The sequence below is a fragment of the Magnolia sinica genome, chromosome 6 (assembly GCF_029962835.1).
Source record: "Magnolia sinica isolate HGM2019 chromosome 6, MsV1, whole genome shotgun sequence".
Taxonomy (NCBI): domain Eukaryota; kingdom Viridiplantae; phylum Streptophyta; class Magnoliopsida; order Magnoliales; family Magnoliaceae; genus Magnolia; species Magnolia sinica.
Genome location: NC_080578.1, coordinates 18883987 through 18904390, shown reverse-complemented (window position 1 = coordinate 18904390; position 20404 = coordinate 18883987). Strand labels below are relative to the sequence as shown.

Genomic DNA, 20404 nt, shown 5'->3' with positions numbered 1-20404 from the left:
CCATGAGATGAAACACGAAATTGTACTTTTGTACTTGTGTGCTTCTTTACACAGGTGTGCTTGTTTTTGAGCGTAGAACTCCGTAGCAGCCATGAGATGAAACATGAACTTCATTCCTGGTTGAGATCCAAGAGGCAAGGACACAAGACTTAATAATTTGGAAAATTATCTGTCTTGTTTTTTAATCATAATTTCTTGTTTTGTTTTTTCTTTGGATGATATTTCCAAGCTCGTGCTTGAATTATTTGAAGTGCCTATGATGGCTTTAAATATACTTTTGAGTCATAACTACGAAAAAAATATGATCAGAGGCACATCTATTTATATTTATTTTTTTCCTGTTGTTTGATCAATGCTCTATTTGGATGCACTAACAAATTGAATTGTAAAAATTTAGTTCGATCATGAACAAGTGACCAAATTGTAGGGTGTGTTTGGAAGAAAATTTTCCTTGTTTCTATAATAAATGATTTTTTTGGAGACGATGGGGGGTGGAAATTGCTTCATTTCTTTAAACTTTAACGTAATTGTGAACATTTGGATATTAACTTAAAATTGAATTTGAGTAAGCATGATGTGTTTTTTAATGTTTTTTTCCCTCTTAATGCCTTGTGGTTGCAGGGTTTGAAATTTGTAGGCACTAAAAAGGATTTGGAAAGTTTGATCTGACTAATGGTATTGGAACTTTCTTATTTTGTGCTTCTCATTTTCTTGTGAGGGGGAAAGAATGATAGGAAAAAGAAAAAGGCAATTCTTCTGGTTTTTTCCTACTTTTGAAGTCAAAATCATTAATATCCTTCCCTTTTTTTTTTTCTTTTCTTTTTTCAGTTATAAGTAAGTTGTTCAATTTGGGTGTTCTTTAATTCCCATCTCTTCGTTGGATTTTCTTCATCTGAATCTTTTATGCATGAATAACAAGTTTCAAGTTTTGGGGTATCTGGTTGTATTTAAAATTTGGACTTCTCATTCTCTATTGAGAGGAAAATGGAGATATTAGAGATGACCTTCAGGAAGGTATTTGTCAGCTATCATGTATTAGATTCTAATTTTTGAGGATGTTGTTTTTCTTAGATTCTAATTTTTTAGGGTTGTTCATCTATTTTTTCAGCTCACTGTAGGCCATTCTGTCTCAAGCTGCCATCTCCCCTCAACTAAGGTGAGTTGCTCTCTCTCCATGCCTTTGCAGATCACACATGCTCTGAGGTTCTTTCCATCGAGTTTGAATTTCATTTTCATTGTCGTCAGCTAGGGTTCTTTTTTAGTAGAATATGATAACATTTTCAGGGTTTGGTGCTTGAACCCTGATTCATGGAGAGCTTATTGAAGATTGGGATTTTTACTTGGATATCTTAGTGGTTTTATTTCTGGGCAGAATCGTGGAATTTGTTCAGTTTGATCGAATAATTTGTGTTTTTCTTTTTTCTTTTTCTTTTTTTTTCTTTTTTTTTTTTTTTTTTTTTGTTGAATTTTCATTTGTTTGAAAATTTATGAAAGATTTGATTTTCAATTGTTTGGAATATTGTCAGTTTGATTTTCAGAGTAGGATCGATGCATTGTATGGAAACAGTAGACACTCTGAACAACTCACTGGTTACCATCCCTTGTCTTCACACACAGGTGGCCTACCTTATGGACTAGCTGGATTGTTATGCCACTACATCAACTGAATGGATCCTTTTTTAAAAAAAAAGAATGGGATTTGAAGCTTTTGAATTGCGATGTGTACCGAATGTTTGACAAAATGCCAAAGGAGACACGCATACCAAATGTTTGATATGATAACTAACAGAAACTTGGTTTTTTTTGTAACATAGGGATTAGGGGATGTTACTCTGTAGTTTGAACTTCTGCTTGTATATGCCAGTCACAGGTGGCCTGATTGCATCATCATATTGTTCGTGAATGAAGCTACCTACCCTGTTTAATTTGGAATGCATCAGTAGTTGTCTGCTCTTTCCTGCCTAGAGTGGGTCCTCTGTGACCACGGTCCTCATTTCTTCTTTAAAGATGCTGACTTAAATCTTGTTTGGGGCTCATTTTAGGTGTGAAGTTGCTATGATGCCTCTTGCTTATTTATAAGAAAGTATCTAGTGCTAGATGCTAATATCTTAGTTATCTTAGTTACGTAAGACCCTTAACATGGCACTTATGTATGAGATCGAAACTGTTCATCTATTGTACCCTACTGTGCATTTTTGTTTCCTTTGAATCTGAGTTCTTTACAAATGATTTTCAAACTGATATGTATGGCGTCTAATAGAGCTTTGAATCAAGTTCAGATCAGAATCTGGTTTCTTTTCTTCTTCTTCTTCTTTTTTTTTTTTTTTTTGCCTTTTTTTCCTTGCTTTTTCCCCTTTGATTTAGGTTGAGCAGTTTTTAGAGATTTTAGAGGATAATGCTTGTTCATGCTTCAGCTGATGAGAGTTCACCTCAAAGAGGAACATGCTGCTTTTTTTCTTTTTCTTTTTTGCTTTTTTAAACTAACCAGCTTCTATAATCAAAAGATATGCTGTATTTTCTGCTCCAAACTACTGTGACTAGGTAATCAAATTACTTGTAGGTATTTCTTAATATGATCATGAGTACCATGGATAGAGCATAGACAACAAAACAAAAAAAAAAAATTACAATTAGAAGATAATATGATCCATCTGAATTTTCCCTTTGCATTTAGACCAATTGCTTTCTTAATTTTTAATCATTTTCTGTAGCCATAAATTAGGTAGTTAGGATTGCTTGATCAGTGTGATTTAGAGATATGCCTCATCCACAATGGGACCTACAATTTGGATGGTCTAGAATAATACATTAGTGCAAGATCTAAGGAGGATGAGCCACCCCAATTTTTCAAATGGTGCGCACTAACATTGGACTCTGGGCTCTTTTTTTATATGATATACATCCACATCCTTTCATTTTTTTCAATGATTGTGCTTGCTACGTCACCAGACCAGCAAATCTCGAACCTAGGTCATGAGCTAGTGGGTAGGTGTCATGAGTCATGACCATGGTCCAAAACTTTGAAGAACATAGTCTAAAATTTTGAAAGACATGTATCTTAATAGTCCTGTCTTAGAGTGCATGTTGTGGCTTCACTACTATTTGCTGAATTGCTTGGCGACCTGTTATGCTTCAAGACAGGTCAATATTCGTCCACCATCGGGCCTCCACTACTTTCTGGCATCGAGACCTTCCGAGTCTCTTCTCGTCATCAGTGCCATGTTGCATGGGCCTGTGTTCATCATCCTAAGCTGGCCTTATTGCATTCTACAAGGGTTTCTGACAGAAAAATAGAATGTGACTTCCCATGTGGCATATCTTTTTCTTCATATGTACCCTTAAGCTGCAGCAACGTTCTTGCACCCTAACAGATGATGTTAAGTTTTAGACATCGGCAGTCGTAAAGAATTTGCACTGTAGAAATTCCGGAGGTGTTTGTTTTGAACAAGCAGAATAGTCAATTTATTATCTTCTGATATTCTTTTAATCCAAGTGATTGGGTATTTGAGAAATCAGTAGTCTACTATGAATGGATAGGTGATGTCTGTAAAATGGAGAAAGAAACTTTGGTATTCTCTTGACAAAATGTGTTTTCCTTGTAACGCATCCATCTTTACCTTGAAACTAATGGTGTTTTGTGACTATGCCATTGAGGAATTTTCACATGGCTCCTTGCACTCCTTTGCAATTTGGTGAACAAGTATTTGGGATTGTTTGGATGAGTATGAGCATGATATACATGCATTCAGAAATATATTGAATCCCTTGACAGTTGTATGCTTCTTCATTTTCATTTCCCTTTCTTAGTCCTTTCATTTACGGTGTTCTCTCATTTTGTGGGCTGCTGGTTAAGAAGATTTGCTAGGATTCAAGGCATTCAATGCTCATCGGGCCAATGACCATCCTTATATAGACCAAACACAACCAACTATGCAACAATCATTTAGTGCAGTACTTTTTGCTGATATTGTTAGCTGAACAAGAGAAAATTAGGATTTTATGTCAATTCAATCTCCTTGTTTTCCTTCTTTAAGTGGAAATAGTTCTCAGACAATGTTTTCTATTGGCCAGACTAATCTCTTAGGAAATAAATAGATGAAGTACATTCTATCATGGCCAGGTGGCAACCTGAGATTGGGTAATACACAATCAAATTTTTATTATTATTTTATATATATATATATATATATATATATATATATATATATTTTTTAATTTATGGAAATACAAATTTTATATGTTTGGGATTTTGGTAATATATCTGATTTTGATTTTTTTCCTTTTCTTTTGTGTAGACTTATCTTCTCAAATAGGTTGGTTTTAGGGCTTTGGAGAAATAGGTATATCTAGTTTTGGATGTGTGCTTCGGTTATATATATTTTTAAATTTATTGAGAAATGCCAACTGTTAAAACCGTTGGTGAATGGTCGACGGACCATTGAAAACGCCGACGGTTTTGGCCGTCGCCCTTAGCCATCAAAAACGTCGACGGTTTTAGCCATAAAAAACGCCGACGCCCCCTTTCCCAACGAATTAGTCTGATGGCAAAAAGCTGTCGGGGAAGGTCATTGCGGACGGGTTTTAGCCGTCGGCGTTTCCGTGTTTTTTTAGTAGGGAGTTTTCCATGGAGCGTTCGATTTGCTGAGCGAACATCCTGTTGACAAGTAGCTGGTATGTGGCCCTAACATTCTTCAGCCTAAAGGGCATGACCTTGTAGCAATAGAGCTTTTTGTCGGTGACAAAGGTCGTCTTCTGCTTGTCGTAAAGATGCATGACAATTTGGTTGTATCCTGAGTAAGCATCCATGAAGCTTAGGAGTTCGTGCTTTGCAATACTATCGACCAGCTGGTTGATCCATGGAAGAGGGAAATTGTCCTTAGGGCAGGCTTTGTTCAAGTCGGTGTATCAACACAGACCCGCCACTTCTCCATAGACTTTTTCACCAGGACAACATTGGCAATCCAATCAAGGTAGTAAATTTCTAGGAGTTTACTAACCTCTTCGCCGATTATTGCATACCATTTTAGCTCAAATGCTCATTGCTTTTGCCTTATCAACCGATGGTCGGGGTCGACATTTAGCTTGTGAACTATTACCTTTGGACTGATGTCAGGCATATCCCGATGGGACCAGGCGAATACGTTGGCGTGTTGTCGGAGGAGATCCATTATTTCATTTCACAGAGCTGGATTCATTGATGAACCGATCTGCACCGTCTTGGTCGGATTGGATTCATCGAGTGGGATCTTTATGAGATCTTCCACCGAGCACCCCCTATTAACTGAGTCCTCCTGAGGATCTAATGAGGTGACGGCCATCATCTGGTATTGCGTTCTCAATGCCATGGAGTAGCATTGCCGAGCTTCTTACTAATCTCCTTTGACTTTCTTGACTCCATGCTCAGTCGAGAATTTCATTGCAAGATGGTACGTTGATACCACTGCTCATAGAGTATTGAGGAAGGGTTGTCCGAAGATGACATTGTTGACAGATGGGCAGTTGACTACTAAAAAGTCGTTCATTATCATTGTTTGGTTCTGTCCTTCTCCTGCCGTGACTGGGAACTGAATAGATCCTCCGGAGGTGACCTAGGTGATGCTAGGGCACCCCCTTTTATAGCAGTTCCACTCGTACGGGTTTCAATGCTTGCATTTAATGCACAACCGAAGACAGCTCCTCGACACTCCCGTCTGGACATGTGGAGCACTACCACTCGTTGCATGGCTCCGCGACCGAGAACAAGCCACATGTCGGCACCCCATATGTCAAGCGTCGAAAAGGCGCCCTAACAGTGCATGTGACCTCGAGCCGCGACACACCACCTCAAGCGTAGCATATCATGATTGTAGATACGATCTGATTCCTGTGCACGCCGCCTAACTCGACATTAATGACAAGAAAATTCGACACCGCAAGTAAATTTGACACCCCACGACACACCACCTCAAGCGTAGCGTATCATCTTTGTGTATTGGGAGTTCCATTTCACTTTAGTGATTTTTGGTTTCTGATTGTTTATGTTATAATATATTTCTTCTATTTAATAGCAATTTCAGTATAACCCATTTCTTCCTTGATTGCTAAGTATACATTTGGGACTGATCTGTTTTCCGTTGTTGCAGGTTGGTGTAGGTGTTGTTCACACCCCAAGTATAGGGTTGTGATGTAGTAATAAACTCGGTGAGACCGAGGTCGAATCCCAAGGGACTGAAACCTATACGTAATCTGAAACTAGGTAGAAATAAAACTAGCCTACGATGAAATCTAAATCAAATATAAATTGATGAATAATAGTGAGAGATTAATGTAAAACTTAAGAGAAATCAGAGATAAGAAACTAAGGATTCAGAGGATCCACTTGTAGAGATCAGGGAGATCTTAGGCCTGCTTCAAGAATCATGGAAATTAAACTGAACTTCCTTTGATATAATTTTAAAGAGATGAAAGGTATTTGAATTAGAATGGATTTCATCACCAAACCATGCCCAGGAGACAAAGCAAATAATAGAATTAAACTAATTACCAACCAATCATTATGTTATGAAGGTTAGGAAGGGTACCGTCATCCTACCATGCTCAGGAGACGATGATGAATAACATGGCTTCCTGACGTCATAAACATAAAAGGAAAGGAACATGCTCAAAGCTATCGCAGACCCATTGTAATTTCAGTCACAACAGACCATTAAAAACTAAAAATATTCCCTTAATAATCAAACCACAATCAAGCTCAATTCACAATTTAATAGTTAAATAAAAAAATAAAGTCTCCCATCTCATTACAAGCTTCACCTCTTAGCCCTAGCTAAGAGGTTTAGCTGATCACAGGCATGATTAGGCTAAATCCAAAATAAACAAAAAAAAAAGAAGAAAAGAAAAGGAAAACTAAATAACTCTCTCTCTCTTCCTGCTCACGTCCAGCCGTAGATCCCTGCAAATTCCCGCTGCCTCCAACCTACCCGTCCAAAGCTTTTTTCCCCCTCACATTCCTTCTTTCTCTTTCTTATAGGCTGATACAGTCGGCTGAGAGTTTTTACACACAAGAGGAACGTGTTGGAGTCGGTGGTGAAACGGCTTTCGCAGCAATAGCCGCGTAACTCCTTTACGCAGCTAAACTCGGGGACTCATAACTCCTGTTTTCCTTGCACTTCGTCCGTGAAATCAACGTCTCCTGGGACGTTTTTGACTGATCTTTACGATGGACGGTCCAGATCTGCCATATGATCAATGACCATGATCATACAATCGACCAAACAGCATTGATTTCGGACGTTGAAACTGAACTTGCGCACGCTGTTTACGCTGTGGTGCTCGGTGGGGTCCGTGGTCAAAGTTGCGTGAGACATCCACTTCGTCCATCAGCTTCATGGAGAAATTTCGGTAGGATGGACGGTGTTTGGACATCTTTTGATGCGTCCCACCTGGCTTATCATGTAACATAGTTCTACCGTCCATCCGTTTTTCACCTTCTATCCGCCATGTTTCAAACCAAGATCAACTAGATCTTGGTCTAAATCCTCCTATAATTTGAATGAACAGTTTTGATTGACTATATGGATGATAAGTGGGGCCCATAGCGATCACCCGCAGCCTCTGTTGCGAAACAGAGCCCGCGAATTCACGCCGTGGTAGTCGGTGGACCCATGATTGACGTCGGTTGAGAAATCCACACCGATCATTGAACTATACTCGAAAAACCAAATGGAAATGGCTAGCTTTTAATTAGATTCGGTGTGGCCCACATCATTTTCTGTTCTACCGTCTGTCCTGGGTTTGAAAGGTGATCTACTTGTCTGTACGTACATGGTACCAAAAAGAAAGCTAGGCGACGATTTTGGCTCTCTGGAGCATATGGACGGCTCTGATTGTCAACATATATGATGGATGGGGCCCACTAGCAAAGAACTGACGGACAACATCCGTTCACTATCTTGGTGCAGGAGACGGGTCGGGCCAACCTGGTTTTGACCAGGCTGCTCGACCGGTGCACGTCCAGTGCATGTGTGCTATGCACATGCACCATGTAAACTGGGTCACTACTTGATGTATATGAGAAATCCACACCATCCATCTTGTTCCCCATTTCATTTGAACCGTGGGGACCAAAGTTGAAGAGTATCCGGACAGCGGGTGGGCCCCAAATCAGGGTTTTATGGACTGATCTGTCAGTTTAGCCACTTCCACGAGGATTCAATGGCTAAAATTTGACGTGTACGGTTAATTTATGGTCCTCAGGACACCTATGGAGTTTTGAGCTAAAAGGATGGTGGGAACCCTGTGATCTCGCATTCTAGACGTCTTTCAGGCCATTTGAGCTTTAGTTTCTCGATTTTCTCGGATCTCTGGCACGTAAATCCGTCGACCTTGGTCCCATGGAGTCCATCCCTTGCCTTGGTGATTCTGGAGCGTCAAATCCATGTATTTAGCACCCTTTTTCAGTCCAAGCTCGTAAATACACCTTGCATCACAAACACGATTAAATTAAGCCGCTAAACCGTACCATGTTCGTAAATCTATGTAATAAATGAGGTCTAATATGCAATATTTGACCCTCAACAGGTGTCACTTCAGGGGGAGTTAACAAGATAAGTTTATATTTTTCTTTTTGGTAGCATTTGAGTGTCTAATTACCTGCTTGCCTTCTTTTCTTTTCGTTTTTCTCTTTCTTTTAATTGTAATTCTCTTTGACTATTTTAGATCAATAAGGGACGTCCTCACATTCAAGGAACGGTTTCAACATGACAATGACGGTAAGATTAACTCTAAATATCACCTTTATAATAAGAATTTGTGCTCTTTATTGTCTGCTTTTGAACTATAATATATATATATATATATAATTGACACCTTTTATCTCGGAATATGATCTATGAAGTAGCATATGAACGCAATCCCCATCAAAATCTACACCTAGGGGAGCGCAAATAAGAGGATTGATCTTAACAGTATGGTCATCATGCACATAGACAGAAAATGCTTGCAATGAATGTTTATGAGTACTAAGCTATCAATGAAAACAATATCTCCATCCATAATACGCCTGTTTATGATTTAACCAACTTTCAAATATGTATGTCCTTTTGAACCTTCTCTAATTGCATAAGTGGCTGAACTATCTCTATATGTTACACATAATTTGTCATCCACTAGCTTATGTAAATGATCCATGTTGTATGTGGTGACCTTCTCCTCAAATGCGATCTTTTGAGCAATTTCTAATGGTAAACCGATTTCATGAATCCATTTATATGCATCCCCAATAATCACGCTACGAGAAGAGAACCCTGATCCCTTCCTGATAAACAGTGTCCGCATCTTTTCAAGCCATGCCTTTGTAGAAGAATCATTAACCTCTTTAACAGCCCCATACTTCCTAGTAATGTCATGGGGTGCCTTGTAACCTTAACCTAAACCTATAACCTATACTTACAACCTTAACCGAAACTTAACCTATACTTATAACCTGTAACCTACAACATTAACCTAAACCTAAACCCAATCCTGAACCCGAACTCAATTCCCTAAACCTTAACTTACACCCTAACCTAAACCTATACTTATAACTTAAACCTATTCTCAAATCTCAAAACCTATAACCTAAACCTAAACCTTAACCTAAACCTATAACCTATAAATTGAACCTATAACCTAAACCTAATCTCAACTCCCTAACCTAAACCTAAACCTAAACTTGAAAACTCAAACCTAAACCTAAACCTAAACTTGAAAACCCAAACCTAAACCCGATCCCGAACTCGAACCCGATTTCCTAAACCTAAACCTTAACCTATTCTCAATTCCCTAAACCTATAGCTTATAACCTAAACCTAGACCTAACCTAAACCTATAACCTTAACCTAAACCAAAACCTATGACCTAAAACCTTAACCTATGACCTATAACCTAAACTTATAACCTATAACCTAACCTTAACCTAAACCTAAAACCTAAACCTTAACCTATAACCTAAAACCTTAACCTAAACCTAAAACCTAAACCTTAACCTATAACCTAAAACCTAAACCTAAACCTATAACCTAAATGTATTCTCAAATCCCTAAACCTAAACCTACACCTAATCCTAATCTTAACTCCTTAAGTTAAACCTAAACCTAAACTTGAAAACCCAAACCTAAACCTGATCCCGAACACGAACCCGATTTCCTAAACCTAAACCTTAACCTATTCTCAATTCCCTAAACCTATAGCTTATAACCTAAACCAAAACCTAAACCTATATCTTAACCTAAACCTAAACCTAAACCTATAACCTATAACCTAAACATAAACCTAAAACCTAAATGTATTCTCACATTTTCTTCATTCTTCTTTTCACTTCTCTGATATTCCATTGTATTAAAGAAGTCTTGTACTAATATTTGATTCACAACTTAGAAAACTAAACAATATTTTTGTGAATTCAAATTCCTCATGTTTGAAGTAACCTTGGATTCAAGCATGGCTTAAGCTGAAATTCCTTCAATGCAAAAGAAGAGAAGAAGAAGAAGAAGAAGAAACTTTCTCTGCATTCTTCATTTCATTTTTCTGATATTCAGTTGTAGTAAACTGAAATTCCTGCAAATTTGTAGACTTAATGCAAGGATTAAGCAGAACCTTCCTGCCATGCAGTAGTTGGAACATGAGCTTGGGGTCATGTCTTCCTTTGATTATAGGCAAGTTTTTATCAACTCAATCTGGTCAAACTTTAGAACTGAAAGGCTAAATCTTGCCTTGAGTCTTACTATCCAACATTAAAAACTGCTGCATTAGTTGTATGTCTTTGAATCAAAGTTGGGTTTGGGCTAAATCATTTCATGTGTTCAAAATGCAGCATCTTCCCTCCTCAGTTACTTATATCCTTCTTCTTTTTTTTAGCTTTAAATGAAGGTTCATGCATTCAAAAATGCAACATCTTTCCCTGCTTAGGTAACTCATCTCCTTTTGTTTTTTCTTTAAATGAAGGTTGGGGAGAACGACTATGGATCTATTCCTTCATATTCTTCAAAGCCATATGGAGGGTTTGTATTTCGTATCTTAGAGTTTTGCCTCTGCTTTAGGCTAGTTATTTGAGTATTTTAATTTTTATCTGAGCCTGCTCTTTCTATATTTTCATTTGTACAGACTTCCTTCAACCCTGGAGATTGTCATCGTGGCCCATGCAGTGGGTAAAGTGATGGGTAAAGGTGGAGCAAACATAGGAAATATTTGTAAGGTATGTTCCGTTCCCGGTTATTATTGTTTTATATCAGGTAACAGGCTTGTGTTTTTAACAGTCCCATTAGTACGGTTTGGCTGGATTTTTTTTATATATAAATTTTTTTACACCCATGTGAATCTGTTTGGATTCTGTTGCAATTAATTTTCTATTTACAGAAGGGAATCTCACATGGGTATCTCTGTTTTTGAAGTTTCTTTGATTTTTTTTTTTGGTGAAAATCAATTTGATTTTAGTAGATGTGTAGTTGTTTTTTTTTTTTTTTCTTTTTGGAAAATTAGTGAAATTTGGGATGTTTTGAAGCAATTTTATGCACATTTTTCGATTTTGATGTTCGTCAAATTTGGATTAGTTTAAAAAAGAAGTATTATGTGTGTTTTTTCTATTATATGTAACAGAATCTCATTTGAGTGCTTTTGCATTTATTAGTTCTTCAAGTCCGTGTAATCATTTGATGTGAATCCATTTGGATTCTACTGTAATAAGTTTTCTATTGTCAAGAAGGAAATCTCATATGGGTATCTGTTCTTTTGAACTTTCTTTGATTTGGTGAAAATCAATGTGACTTTAAGATGATGTGTGGGCTGTTTTCAATTGTTTTGGGATGAAAAACCAATGAAATTTAGGATGTTCTTAAGCAGTTTGATGCATATTGGTTGAAAAATGAAGTGTTATGCAGATTTATTATAATTTTTTATGGTTTAGATGATGGATTCTCATGTGGGTGCTTTTGCATTTATCAATTCTTAAAATTTATGGGATTACTTGATGTGAATCAATGGGAGTTTTTGATAATTAGTAGTTGCTTTTGGGTGTTCTTGGACTGAAACCTATGGAATTTGGGGCACTTTCATGTTATTTGATGCTAGTTGATTGATTTTAGTGTTATTTGGACTCAGCATAATTAATGGAGTGTTGTACACATCATTTATGTTACATGTAAGCGAAGCTCATGTGGGTACTTTTGCATTTGGTAGTTTTTGAAGTTTATGTGATCATGTTATATTAATTGATGGGAATTTAGGATGATGGGTACTTGTTTCTAGGGTTTTTTTTTTGGGGGGGGACCAAAATAAAGGGAACTTGGGACGTTCTCAAGCAATTTGATGCATATGTATTGACCCAGATGTTCTTCATACTTGGATTATCTGAAAAATGGAGTGGTCATGTAGATACTTTTCTGTTTATTAGTTTTTGAAGTTTATGTTTATTTGATGAAAATCAATGGGAGCTCAGGATGCCGGGTACTTGTTTTCAGGTGTTTTGATTGGAACTAAAGTAATTAGGGGCTTTTTCTAGTTAACTGATGCATGTTGATTGATTTTAATGTTTTTCAGATTTTAATGATTGTATTTATATGCATGTGGTGTCCTCAGGTCTTACATGAACTAATTTATAAGCATGTGGTGTCCGCAGGTCTTACGTGAACTAATACGACACCCCAACTATATTATGTGGAGAAAGAAAGAAGTCAGTTTTCTTCCCTTTACCATTGTTGTTTGATTGTTAATCCATGCAACGATTATTTTTTATGCCATAAGTCTTGGCACTTGCTATTTTTCTTAGAATTTATTAGTTTAATAACCTAGCTATGTAAACTATTAGACTTTGTTTCATAAGCATAAATATGAATCACCTTCTTTCTTCTTTTTGCTAGGTGGCATCAAATCTAGATGTCGTAACAGATGTCTATGATTTCGTCCATTTGGTAAGCACTATTTCTAGTAAAAAAGAAGTGAGCAATGAATGTCTAGGTGCAGATGTTGATGAAAAAAAGTAAGCAATGAAGCAGCCCATTCAATCTGACCAATCTACTCCCTGGGGGGGTTAGAAATCAAATGATGTGTACAACAATTCAGGTATGGTTTGCACCAATTCAAGAGACTATACATTAGGCATTCAATATATAAGACTGGAGTGAGATTGATTAGGCATTTAAATGTGTTGCAGGATGTTGTTTGAATTACTTGTCCTAACAGGTGCACAAGTTGGGATGGATTGGACTTCTATCTTGAGAAAATGCCATGATTTCAGGTAGTGATTATTGTAATGGAAAGTTAAAAAATTAAAAGAGAGATAATGAATTCATGGAAAGAAATGTTCTTTATCATTAGAGCTGCTTTAGCCGGGTTTGATGCAGAAATCGTCGCCAACTTCACAGAAAGACAAATAGCATCAGTGGCCACAGATTGCAACCTGGATTTAAACAAGGTTCAAGGTGCCATCAACAATACTAATAGAATCCTCCAGGTCAGATTGTTGATTGGACCTGATTTTATTTAAATGATCTTGATAATCCATTTTATTTAAATGAGCAGACTCGGATGTGCGTCGGAGCTATCCGGATGTTGAGCGGGGGTCCCTGGAAGGTGGGAACCGCTGTTATGACCATGATGAAGCTGTCCATTTCCTATGGACAACATTGGAGTGGCCTAGCCATTTGGACATGCCATGTTTATGTATTTACTCAAAATTGATGGAGCAGACCCGGATATGCGTCGGAGCTATCCAGATGTTAAGCAGAGATTCCTGAAAGATGGGAACCGCTGTTATGACTATGATGAAGCTACCCATTTCCTATGGACAGCATTGGAAGAGCCTGGCCAATTAGAGCAGGCCGTGTTTATATCTGTATTTGTAGGGACCACACCCTTAACCTATAACCTAAACCTATTCTCAAATCCCAAAACCTATAACTACAACCTAAACCTATAAACTATAACCTAAACCTATAACCTAAACTCAATTCCCTAAAGTTTAACCTACAACCTAACCTAAACCTATACTTATTCCCTAAACCTATTCTCAAATTTCAAAACCTATAACCTAAACCATACCCTAAACCTATAACCTGAACCTATAACCGAAACTCAATTCCCTAAACCTTAACCTATAACCTAACCTAAACCTATATTTATAACTTAAACCTATTCTCAAATCCCAAAACCTATAACCTAAACCTATAACCTATAACCAATAACCTGAACCTATAACCTAAACTCAATTCGCTAAACCTTAACCTATAACCTAACCTAAACCTATACTTATAACCTAAACCTATTCTCAAATCCCAAAACCTATAACTATAACCTAAACCTTAACCAAAAACCTATAACCTAACCTAAACCTAAACCTATAACTTTAACCTAAACCTAAACCTCTAACCTTAACGTTAACATATAACCTTAACCTACACGTAAACCTAAACCTAAACCTATAACCTAAACCTATTCTCAAATCCCAAAACCTAAACCTAAACTTTAATGTATTCTCAAATCCCTAAACCTAAACCTACACCTAATCCTAATCTAAACTCCCTAACCTAAACCTAAACCTAAACTTGAAAACCCAAACCTAAACCCAATCCCGAACCCGAACCCGATTTCCTAAACCTAAACCTAAACCTATAACCTATTACCTAAACCTAAACCTAAAACCTAAATGTATTGTCAAATCCCTAAACCTAAACCTACACCTAATCCTAATCTCAACTCCCTAACCTAAACCTAAACCTAAACTTGAAAACCAAAACCTAAACCCGATCCCAAATCCGAACCCGATGTCCTAAACCTAAACCTTAACGTATTCTCAATTCCCTAAACCTATAGCCTATAACCTAAACCGAAACCTATACCTATACCTAAACCTAAACCTAAACCTAAAACCTAAATGTATTCTCGAATCCCTAAACCTAAACCTACACCTAATCCTAGTCTCAACTCCCTAACCTAAACCTAAACCTAAACTTGAAAACTCAAACCTAAACCCGATCACGAACCCAAACCCGATTTCCTAAACCTAAACCTATACCTATTCTCAATTACCTAAACTTATATCTTATAACCTAAACCTAAACCTTAACCGAAACCTAAACCTAAACCAATAACCTATAACTTAAACCCAAACCTAAAACCTAAATATATTCTCAAATCCCTAAACCTAAACCTACACCTAATCCTAATCTCAACTCCCTAACATAAACCTAAACCTAAACTTGAAAACCCAAACCTAAACCCGATCCTGATCCCGAACCCGAACCCGATTTCCTAAACCTAAAGCTTAATGTATTCTCAAATCCCTAAACCTAAAACTACACCTAATCCTAATCTCAACTCCTTAACCTAAACCTAAACTTAAACTTGAAAACCTAAACCTAAATTCGATCCCGAACTCGAACCCGATTTCCTAAACCTAAACATTAACCTATTCTCAATTCCTTAAACCTATATCTTATAACCGAAACCTAAACCTAAATATAAACCTTAACCTAAACCTATAACCTATAACCATAACCTATAAACCTAAACCCAAACCTGTAACCTATAACCTAAACCTAAACCTATAACCTAAATGAATTCTCAAATCCTTAAAACTAAACCTACACCTAATCCTAATCTCAACTCCCTAACCTAAACCTAAACTTAAACATGAAAACCCAAACCTAAACTCGATCCTGAACCCGAACCTGATTTCCTAAACCTAAACATTAACCTTTACTCAATTCCCTAAACCTATATCTTATAACCTAAACTTAAACCTTAACCTAAACCTAAACCTATAACCTATAACCTTAACCTAACCTAAACCTAAACCTGTAACCTATAACCTAAACCTAAACATAAAACCTAAATGTATTCTCAAATCCTTAAACCTAAACCTACACCTAATCCTAATCTTAACTCCCTAACCTAAACCTAAACCTAAAACCTAAATGTATTCTCAAATCCTTAAACCTAAACCTACACCTAATCCTAATCTCAAATCCCTAACCTAAACCTAAACTTAAACTTGAAAACCCAACCTAAACCCGATTTCAAACCGAACCCGATATCCTAAACCTAAACCTTAACCTATTCTCAATTCCCTAAACCGATATCTTATAACCTAATACTAAGCCTAAACCTAAACCTAAACCTGTAGCCTATAACCTAAACCTAAACCTAAAACCTAAATGTATTCTCAAATCCCTAAACTTAAACCTACACCTAATCCTAATCTCAACTCCCTAACCTAAACCTAAACCTAAACTTGAAAACCAAAACCTAAACCCGATCTCAAACCCGAACCCGATTTCCTAAACCTAAACCTTAACCTATTCTCAATTCCCTAAACCTATAGCTTATAACCTAAACTGAAACCTATACCTATACCTTAACCTAAACCTATAACCTATAACCTAAACCTAAACCTAAAACTTAAATGTATTCTCAAATCCCTAAACCTAAACCTACACCTAATCCTAATCTCAACTCCCCAACCTAAACCTGAACCTAAACTTGAAAACCCAAACCTAAACCCGATCTTGAACCCGAACCCGATTTCCTAAACCTAAACCTATACCTATTCTCAATTCCTTAAACCTATATCTTATAATCTAAACCTAAACCTAAACCATAACCTAAACCTAAACCTAAACCAATAACCTATAACCTAAACCCAAACCTAAAACCTAAATGTATTCTTAAATCCCTAAACCTAAACCTACACCCAATCCTAATATCAACTCCCTAACCTAAACCTAAACCTAAACTTGAAAACCCAAACCTAAACCCGATCCCGAACCTGAACCCGATTTCCTAAACCAAAACCTAAACTTGAAAACCCAAACCTAAACCCGACCCCGAACCTGAACCCGATTTCCTAAACCAAAACCTTAATGTATTCTCAAATCCCTAAACCTAAACCTATACCTAATCCTAATCTCAACTCCCTAACCTAAACCTAAACCTAAACTTGAAAACCAAAACCTAAACCCGATCCCGAACCCGAATCCAATTTCCTAAACCTAAACCTTAACCTATTCTCAATTCCCTAAACCTATAGCTTATAACCTAAACCGAAACTTATACCTATACCTTAACCTAAACCTATAACCTATAACCTAAACCTAAACCTAAAACCTAAATGTATTCTCGAATCCTTAAACCGAAACCTACACCTAATCTTAATCTCAACTCCCTAACCAAAACTTGAACCTAAACTTGAAAACCCAAACCTAAACCTGATCCCGAACCCGAACCCGATTTCCTAAACCTAAACCTACACCCATTCTCAATTCCCTAAACCTATATCTTATAACCTAAACCTAAACCTAAACCTATAACTTATAACATTAACCTAACCTAAACCTAAACCTGTAACCTATAACTTAAACCTAAACCTAAAACCTAAATGTATTCTCAAATCCTTAAACATAAACCTACACATAATCCTAATCTCAACTCCCTAACCTAAACCTAAACTTAAACTTGAAAACCCAAACCTAAACCCGATCCCGAACCAAACCCAATTTCCTAAACCTAAACCTTAACCTATTCTCAATTCCTTAAACCGATATCTTATAACCTAAACCTAAGCCTAAACCTAAACCTAAACCTAAACCTATAGCCTATAACCTAAACCTAAACCTAAAACCTAAATGTATTCTCAAATCCTTAAACCTAAACCTACACCTAATCCTAATCTCAACTCCCTAACCTAAACCTAAACCAAAACTTGAAAACCAAAACTTAAACCCGAATCCGATTTCCTAAACCTAAACCTTAACCTATTCTCAATTCTCTAAACCTATAGCTTATAACCTAAACCGAAACCTATACCTATTCCTTAACCTAAACCTAAACCTAAACCTAAACCTAAACCTATAACCTAAACCTAAACCTAAAACCTAAATGTATTCTCGAATCCCTAAACCTAAACCTACACCTAATCCTAATCTCAACTCCCTAACCTAAACTTGAAAACCCAAACCTAAACCCGATCTCGAACCCGAACCCGATTTCCTAAACCTAAACCTTAACCTATTCTCAATTCCCTAAACCTATAGCTTATAACTTAAACCTAAACCTAAACCTAAACTTAAATCTATAACATATTACCTAAACCTAAACCTAAAACCTAATGTATTCTCAAATCCTTAAACCTAAACCTACACCTAATCCTAATCTCAACTCCCTAACCTAAACCTAAACTTAAACTTGAAAACCCAAACCTAAACCCGATCCTGAACCCGAACCCGATTTCCTAAACCTAAACCTTAACCTATTCTCAATTCCCTAAACCTATATTTTATAACCTAAACCTAAGCCTAAACCTAAACCTTAACCTAAACCTAAACCTAAACCTGTAACCTATAACATAAACCTAAACCTAAAACCTAAATGTATTCTCAAATCCCTAAACCTAAACCTACACCAAATCCTAATCTCAACTCCCTAACCTAAACCTAAATCTAAACTTCAAAACCAAAACCTAAACCCGATCCCGAATCCGAACCCGATTTCCTAAACCTAAACCTTAACCTATTCTCAATTCCCTAAACCTATAGCTTATAAGCTAAACCTAAACCTAAACTTATAACATATAACCTAAACCTAAACCTAAAACCTAATGTATTCTCAAATCCCTAAACCTAACCTACACCTAATCCTAATCTCAACTCCCTAACCTAAACCTAAACCTAAACTTCAAAACCAAAACCTAAACCCGATCTCGAACCCGAACCCGATTTCATAAACCTAAACCTTAACCTATTCTCAATTCCCTAAACCTATAGCTTAGAACCTAAACCTAAGCCTAAACCTAAACCTTAACCTAAACCTAAACCTAAACCTAAACCTGTAACTTATAACCTAAACCTAAACCTAAAACCTAAATGTATTCTCAAATCCCTAAACCTATACCTACACCTAATCCTATTCTCAACTCCCTAACCTAAACCTAAACCTAAACTTGAAAACCAAAACCTAAACCCGATCCCGAACCTGAACCCGATTTCCTAAACCTAAACCTTAACCTATTCTCAATTCCCTAAACCTATTGCTTATAACCTAAACCGAAACCTAAACCTATACCTTAACATAAACCTAAACCTAAACCTATAACCTAAAACCTAAATGTTTTCTCAAATCCCTAAACCTAAACCTACACCTAATCCTAATCTCAACTCCCTAACCTAAACCTAAACCTAAACTTGAAAACTCAAACCTAAACCCGATCCTGAACCCGAACTCGATTTTCTAAACCTAAACCTTAATGTATTGACAAATCCCTAAACTTAAACCTACACCTAATCCTTATCTCAACTCCCTAACCTAAATCTAAACCTAAACTTGAAAACCCAAACCTAAACCCGATCCCGAACCCGAGTCCGATTTCCTAAACCTAAACCTAAACCTATTCTCAATTCCCTAAACCCATTGCTTATAACCTAAACCGAAACCTAAATCTAAACCTTAACCTAAACCTAAACCTATAACCTATAACCTAAACCTAAGCCTAAAACTTAAATGTATTCTCAAATCCCTAAACCTAAACCTACACATAATCATAATCTCAACTCCCTAACCTAAACCTAAACCTAAACTTGAAAACCAAAACCTAAACCCGATCCCGAACCCAAACCCGATTTCCTAAACCTAAACCTTAACCTATTTTCAATTCCCTAAACCTATAGCTTATAACCTAAACCTAAACCTTAACCTAAACCTAAACCTAAACCTAAACCTAAACCTGTAACCTATAACCTAAACCTTAACCTAAAACCTAAATGTATTCTCAAATCCCTAAACCTAAACCTACACCTAATCCTAATCTCAACTCCCTAACCTAAACCTAAACCTAAACCCGATCTCGAACCTGAACTCGATTTCCTAAACCTAAGCCTTAACCTATTCTCAATTCCCTAAACCTATTGCTTATAACTTAAACCGAAACCTAAACCTATACCTTAACCTAAACCTAAACCTAAACCTATAACCTATAACCTAAACATAAACCTAAAACCTAAATGTAATCTCAAATCCCTAAACCTATAACTTGAATTGAAACACTTTTTTGTATTATTTGCTTGCATTAGTTTTATTTTTAAAGTGTTAACTTTTTTGGAAGAAGTTTATGCAATTCTTCATGATTCTGAATTATAATGTTTTGTTGGTTTAATATTTTTTTTTCAGATGAAAGACAAAAAAAAAAATTGTTGCTAATTTTTTTTCTTTTTTATTTATGATGTTAAACTTATATGTATTTATGTGTGGATGAATGTAATGTGGATAAGATTGTTTGTGTTTGGATGGATGTAGTTTATGTTTGGATGAATGTAGTTTATGTTGGATTTACGTTGTTTGGGTTTAGATAGATATGAATGTGAATATGATGAAATATATTATATCACAGGTGTATATCAGGAAG

General features: G+C 36.6%; 1 non-coding gene across 1 annotated transcript; it reads left to right on the top strand.

Moving 5' to 3' along the window:
* Positions 1–247: 247 nt before the first annotated feature.
* LOC131250453 (small nucleolar RNA Z267) lies at positions 248–318 on the top strand. The gene has a single exon (XR_009173379.1). It is a non-coding gene; the product is annotated as a small nucleolar RNA Z267 (small nucleolar RNA).
* The last annotated feature ends 20086 nt before the right edge of the window (positions 319–20404 follow it).